Below are 7,334 nucleotides of genomic sequence, written 5' to 3' on the forward strand. Positions count from 1 at the left end.
TCTGTGGCAGAAATCTGGCCTGCTCTTTTGCAAACCAGAGCAAAAGGAATGCTTTCAAATATCCCAGGCAGATAATTTTCTCTTTGCTGTTCTCTTGATGATGTTAGAAAACACAAACTGCCTTTGTGAGACCTCTGCTACTGTCACCATGTGGGAAGAACCATGGTACTCTCCAGGAGATGACATATAAAATTCAGAATGAGTAAAAATTAAAAAAAAAAATACAAACTGCTGATGCTTTGAGAAAACCCTGTGTCTCTGTGTAAACCTCTGAGTTTGGGGTTTGGGATTTGTTTTCATTTTCCCCAGGGGATCCATGAGGTGCCTCACGAGAAGCACGAGGTCTTTGCTGAGCATCATCCCTGGAGAACAACAAACATCCCTGGGGACTCCACAAATCCTCTATTGGCGGCTGAGAGACCAGAGAAGGACCTCAGCCTTTAATTGAGGTGAGGAAATTCTGCATTATGGGAGGAACGAGGAGGCCAATCCAGTTTGAACTGGTGCTGAGGGCAGCCACCTCTGAGGTTCTGGTGTTGGGCTTGGCTGTCCAAGGGACACAGAGGGTTTGGAGGGATCCCACAAATCCCTCCAGGTCCTGTCATCCCCTCTGAAAAGAGGGATTTGATATCTCCAGGAGTCAACATTGCTGCTCTTTCTCACTCTCCAAATCCAAGAGCTGTCCTGCCTTTATTAGAGAAGTGTGGTTTCATTACGTGTCTTTATGCCCATTTTTCATGCCCTGGTGGACAAATCATCGTGTGTGGCTGACCCAGCTGGGCTCCACCTCTCCCCAGAGCTGTGTTTTCCATGGGAGCACATCTGTTCTGGCTTCTCCACCTCTTTCTAAAGGTGTATCAACAAACTGCCCCTGGCTCTGACCTCCCAGCAGGACAGCAGTGCAACACTCACCTCTTCCATTAATTAGCCTTGCATCATTACCTCGATTTAGTGGCAGCTTTGTCCTTTTTATCTCTTTCCTTGGTGGAGAAATGTCTGCAAAATATTTGGGTTACCTATGGTAAAGTATGAAATGTCCCTCAGGATGGAGCCCAAGCTGGCAGGGCTCTGCTGCTTCAGAGGTCTTTGAAATGCAGTTCCTTGTGTAAAAACCAGAGTTGTCTGAGGTCACGTCACCAGAGGTGACCCTGAGAGTTATCTTACACTGAGGCAGCTTCTTGCTTTTGTTGTAGGGTTTTTTTGGGTGTCCCTGGGGCTGTTTCTGGTGGCATTGCACTGCAAGCAGAGGTGCTGGGGGCAGAGCTGCAGAGCTCTGCTGACACAGAAACTTGCTTGAAAGCCTTTTTCCCACTTGTTCTCAGCTGAACAGGGCAAGCACACACAAAACATCATTCTCCTGAAGGTGAGAGCTGATCCATCCACCACAGGCTGTAAGAAACGAGAATAAACCCATTGTCCTGAATGTTTCTCTGTCTTCAGCCTGGAGAACTGATATCATTTATTTCCCATATCACTGCTTGACCAAACCATGCTCTGCTCTAGATTTTATCATTTCCTCACACAATAATAACCAAATCTTTTCAATTAGAGGACATTCCTCTACCAGTGCAGCTGACATCCTGTTTTGCCTTCTGTGCAGCAGCTGCACATGGAGTTTAAAACTTGGGGAATATTTCCTACAATCTCCTAAATCTCCAGTGTCATTTTCCAGCTGTAGCTCCTGTCAGCTGTTCTAGCACCTCCCACCTGGGTGGTGGGATGGATTGCTCCAGGAAACATTGCATGGTTCCACATCACAGAGTAAAACCTTGATTATTTGCATCCTATTTAGGACAGCAGAGCTTGGAACGTGCCCTGAGGTTTGCCTGGCACTGCAGGAGTGCAGGTGCTGCAGGAATTTTGCTTCCACAAAGCTCAAGCAGAGCAGGAGACACAAAAAATGAGTGGTTTTGGGTGAGGTTTGTGCCTTGCACAAAGGATCCATTGGAGGCTGTTGAGGTCGCTGGTAGAGCTTTGGGGGGATTTCAGCTGGTGCCTCAGTGATTTATTTTGCTGCCACTCAGTTACTGAGGGTGAAAATGCCACCCTAATGCCACTGTGCTGCTCAGGGGCAGTAGCAGGATGTGCTGCAGGACAGCAGGAGAAGGAAAAGTGGGCAACTGCTGAAGTAAATGGTGCTGGGTCTTCTCCTTCCTTTTTTAATTGTCTTAAATCCTAAGGCAAATGAAACCCATATTTTAACAACAAAAAAATCTGATTGAGAAGTACAGTTTGGTGCTGATTGGTGCATTTGGACCTCGTGTTCTGCACAGCAGCAGCCTTGCATGTGGGTGGCAGAAAAACCCAAGGAGTGACTCCTGCTGCTCCCAGGGGCTCAGGTGTCAGTCACAGTTTTATGGGCTTAGTGCAAAAACTGCACTGAAAACAGAGTCCCCATGGCAGAATCAACCACATTTGTGTGCCAAATTAAAGTTTTCCCAGAGTTTCTATGACTAAGATATGTTAATATATATTTGCTGCGTGTGTTTAATTTATTTTATATATATATATATATTTTTTTCTGCTGTCTTCAGGATGTTTTCCTGCCAAGGAGGGAAAAAGAAATCCTAACAAATAACAAGTTCATGGAGTGCTTAAATCTGAGGATATGTTCAAGGTATTTGTTGCAAATAAAGCCAAAGGCCTCATGTACTCCTGGGAGCATTCCTGGAGAGCTGCTGGCTGCCTTTGCCTTGATAATGATCTTTATGTGTTTAGCTGTGAACACACATTTCCCATCTCCTGTCGCTGCTTTTCTACATTAGACAAAAAATTCTTGTTCACGTACTGTTTTCCAAAACTGGTTTGGTTTTTTCCCCCCCAGCTGTTCCTTTCTGCTTCCCTTTGAATTTACTGTCATCACCTTTCCCATTTTCACAACCCCTCCAGCCCCAGCTCCCAGCCCCTCACTCACAATTAGTCCCCCCTTTCTACACCATCCTCTGCTCTTCTTTTGTGCAATTTGATGATTTTCATTTCAGCAGTTTTCCAGGAATATCTGGAATTTAACCCTGTCCTGTAAACCCCTTCCTGGTGCAACACCAGCTCAGCCCTTTGCAAGCTCTCCTCTTGTTCCTTTGTAAACACCCAGACCAGACTTGTGGCTCTGCCCAAAGACCTGACTCTGATAAAGCAGAGCAGGATGTTTTAATTAGTTCCACATTCACATTAAAGGGGTTTTTTCCCCTCCACACCCACCCCAGTTACTGCTCTGAACACCAAGCGCAGTCACAGTCAGATTCCCAGGATTTAAATCTCCAAAATTTTGTCTCTGCTCGTGTTCCTTTGTAAACACAGACCAGACTCGTGGCTCTGCCCAAAGACCTGACTCTGATAAAGCAGAGCAGGATGTTTTAATTAGTTCCACATTCACATTAAAGGGTTTTTTCCCCTCCACACCCACCCCAGTTACTGCTCTGAACACCAAGCGCAGTCACAGTCAGATTCCCAGGATTTAAATCTCCAAAATTTTGTCTCTGCTCCAGGCTTGCTGGTGCCCTGCTAGAAGCATTATCCAGCTTTCTAGCTAAGGAATGCCAGATTTTTTCACCCCTCTTGATAAAAACAATGTTTTCAGTCCAGCCCTTTTGCCCTCACCATGCTGATTCTGTGCTTCTCCCCCTGTCCCTTTTCCCAAAAAACCCTGTCTTTGCTGTGCTCAGCACAGAGTGTAACCTCTTATCATGGGAATAAGCTCTCAGAAAAAATTGACAAATATGAATTCTACTCCGTTTGGGCTACAAATTTCTCGAATAAGTCACAAAATGAAAGAACTCCCAATTTATGCTTCCCTTTCTAAATTATGTTTTATTATATAAATGTGATTACACTCCACAGAGCAAGTGAATCCCTTTGCTTTTGTCAGGGACAGGGAGATGAGAAACCTCAGCAAAACAGGAAGAAATGACAAGATAAATAAACCCCTCCATGGGTTTATTGGGTTATCAGCCCTGGGGCACGAAGAGTGCATGAGATGGTATTTTTAAAGTAGCAGCATCCAAAGGTCATTGAAAGTGTCAGGCCTGAGATACAGGTTGGTGATTTCTTGAATTCAGGTGCCTGATCAGAGGGTTTATTGACAGCCAAATATTGGGTTATCCTCGTGGATTATGGAGGGTTTGGTGGAGAGTTTGTTCTTGTTACACTGAATTTATTGTGCAATTTTCTTTGGTGATTCAGCACCCTGCTGCTGGTCTGGGAGCTTTTATGCAGATAAAAGTTATGGGCATGGATTGTAAAGGCTTTGACTCGTATTTTCTGGGGTAGAAATCTCTACCTGGGCAAGAATTGCTAAAATGGGATCTGCATTTGAGGTGCTGCACAGTTAAACAGGATCAGAGCTCATGCAAAGAGAGGTTCAGCTGCAGACTTCAGAGTCAAACCCTGGATGAAGAGAATTAATTTTCTAGTCCATAGATGTAGCAGTCAGAGAAGTTATCCTCTTTATTCTACTTCAGTGAGGATTGTGTTCCCTCTTACCACGGGAATAAGCTCTCAGAAATACTTGACATATACAAATTCTACTCAGTTTGGGCTAGAAATTTCTTGAATAAGTCACAAAACGAAAGAACTCTCAATTTATGCTTCCCTTTCTTAATTATGTTTTATTATATAAATGTGATTACACTTCACAGCAATGGAACACAGCGTACCAAACATCCAGGGGAAAAAATGAGATTGGAAAGAAAACAGGCTTCATCCTTGAGTTGAATTTGGACCTTTTACCTTTTAAATAAAACCATCTGTATTTATATTTTAAAAGTTTGTCAGGGCCAGATGTTGACAAACCCTACTATTTCCTAATCAGTAACCTGGAGGGTGACCCCTTTGTGCAGCCAGGCATGTCCTGAGCCTTCCTATACAAAATAGGGTGTAAGGAGCCAGAGATGGAAATTATTTGCCAAAAATCTTTAGGAAAAAGAAAGAAAAATGAAGGGATGTATACTACTGGGATTGGAGCCTTGGGAAAAACAATCACTCATCCTTGTTGCAATCAGGTATGCTCAGATAACATAAAAATGGGATGGAATACTATTCTGTAGATTAAGAAACTCTTCTCACCAAACTGAAATATTTTTTTCCTTGATTTCAAGCACAAAATTTAAGTTGGAGCTTGGGCTTTCTTTAAGACTGGAGTGTGTTTGGATCCTTGGCTTAGTTCATGCCTACATCCTGATTCTGTTTTAATTTAAGGCAGAAAGAGGAAAATATGTTTTTAGTGCCAGTTAACCAATTCATATTATTTATCTCAAATGAAAACAAGCATAAAGAGAAAGAAGGAAAACCAAGACAGGCCCTCACTAAATTCAGCAATTTTAATTTTAATTTTAATTGAACCCCAAGGTAAACCCAAAGCACCTCTGGGCTGTTGCTATGACCTGGAGGAGCTGGGTGCCCACACAGCAGGTTTGAGTCAGCTGAGGAGCAGTAATTTGTGCCACAGTCCATTCTCCAGCCCAGGAGCTCACTTCTGTGGGGTATTGAGGAGGCTCTGCTGTCGTGTGAGGGGTTGGCCCATGAGAAGCTCACAAACGTGTCCAGTTTGGGACCTGTGACTCCAAACCTCCCTAAAGCTGTGGGTTCCTGAGGCTGGATATGGTGTGGGAATTAGCCACAGCTTCCTGTGCTTGGGTGACCCTCCCTGGGCACCTTTGATCTGACCCATCCCTCTCCTGCTCCTGGACTCTGTTCACCTCTATTTTAGCCCAGCTTAGCTCATGGGGCTTGACCAAACTGAAATGGAAACAATTTTTTTTTTCTTTTCAGTGCAGACATAACATCAGGAACCCTTGTTCAAACAAAATCCTCTTGGAGTGACTGCAATTAAACCAAGAAAGGACGTGGACCTGGTCTTTATTTTTGATCTCTTGCCTCTACAGTGATTCAGGTTGGCTTGGATAATAAAAATAAATCCCTCCTCCTCTTGCCATAAATCAGCATATTCTGGCTTTTGTCCCCAAGAAGAGCCTGTCTGTTCCACTGCCAGTGTTATTCCCAGTTCTTTGTCCCAGTTCTAGGACTGGATTATCTTCAGGGACAGGCTGTAGCCTCGTGGTCCTTCTTGCAGCTGTCAGGAGACTGAGGAGACCTTGGTGAGCTCTTTGTGAGTCATCTCCTTCCTGTCTCCTCTGCAAGCAAACAGTTCTGCACACGAGCTGAGCTGCACAAGGCTTTGTGTTCTGGGCTTTTGGCATTTTTGGCCTCAATTTACTGAAATGTGGGATGGATGGGATGTGTGGAAGGAAAGATGGGGCAGGTGATGTCCTTTGGTGCAGAAACTCCACCCATGCCCAGACCACTCCAATTCCCCCTCTGGTTCCCTCTCCCTTTTCCAGTCCTTGTCCGTGTTCCCTTTCCCTCAGCCTCCATCCCTCCCCAGCACCCCGTGTCTACTTTTAAGATTTTATCCATCTCATTCTTTCAACAGGCAATATTTTCCTCTGGGAACAGTGTCGGGACACCAAGGATGCTCATTCCAAATTTCTATCAAAATGATGGGTGTTGGAATATGCAAATTTGGGGTTTTGCTGCTGTCAAAAATTGGAAGCCAGGTGTAGAAGTCTTCAGTTTCTTTCTCTCTGAGAAGGATGTTTTTCCTTTGGCTTCTTTTTTTTTTTTTTTTTCCTTTTGGATGTCATCTGTCTGAAGGCTTTAGAAAGAATCCACAGGAGTTGCACAATTCCAGCAATTGGTGCAACAAATTAAATAAAGAAGGTGTGTGGTTTTGATAGGGAGAAAACAAGCATGAGTATGACAGCCCCACTGGTAAACAGAGGACTTTAGGAGCTCATGCAGAGAAATCCATAAAAAAAAATAAATTAATCTCTGGACCGGGCTTGGAGTTGTATCAAATGTAATTGAAAATTTCTCAGTTTTACTCCATTTTTATCAACAAGTTCTCCACTAATGCTACTTTTCAGGAAAGCACATAAATGCACATTTCAATACAGTTAAATTCAAAACAATGTGAAAAATTATTTGAAGTCCCACCAAAATCACAAAAATTTTGTGATTTTGTGATTGTCCCACCAAAATCACAGAGGATATTTGAGGCTGGAGGGAATCTCTTCTCTAGCAGGGTTTACAAGAGCAGGTTCCTCAGGAGCAATTTAGGTGCTGATTTTATTTAATAATTTTTTTTTCCTGAATTGTGACTTCAGTTTTTCTATTGTGTTTCTGAGGTTAATGGGACACCAAGGAAATTGTGTTTTGTTGCTTTAATTTTGAGTGGCCAGGTCTGTGTCTAATGCAGTCACAGTTCTGGTGATTTTCAGGCTCTCTGCCTTATTTTGAGATGACAGCAACCCTGACATTGCAATAATTTTGGAGAGTGA

At 43.5% G+C, this 7,334-nt stretch overlaps 1 long non-coding RNA gene across 1 annotated transcript; it reads left to right on the forward strand.

Moving 5' to 3' along the window:
- Window positions 1-329: 329 nt before the first annotated feature.
- On the forward strand, window positions 330-6,052 carry LOC121334091. The gene is made up of 3 exons (XR_005952402.1): window positions 330-449; window positions 2,535-2,617; window positions 5,767-6,052. It is a non-coding gene; the product is annotated as an uncharacterized LOC121334091 (long non-coding RNA).
- Window positions 6,053-7,334: the final 1,282 nt, after the last annotated feature.

Source organism: Onychostruthus taczanowskii, unplaced genomic scaffold (assembly GCF_017590055.1).
Source record: "Onychostruthus taczanowskii isolate IOZ18803 unplaced genomic scaffold, ASM1759005v1 scaffold18, whole genome shotgun sequence".
In the NCBI taxonomy this organism is placed as follows: Eukaryota; Metazoa; Chordata; class Aves; order Passeriformes; family Passeridae; genus Onychostruthus; species Onychostruthus taczanowskii.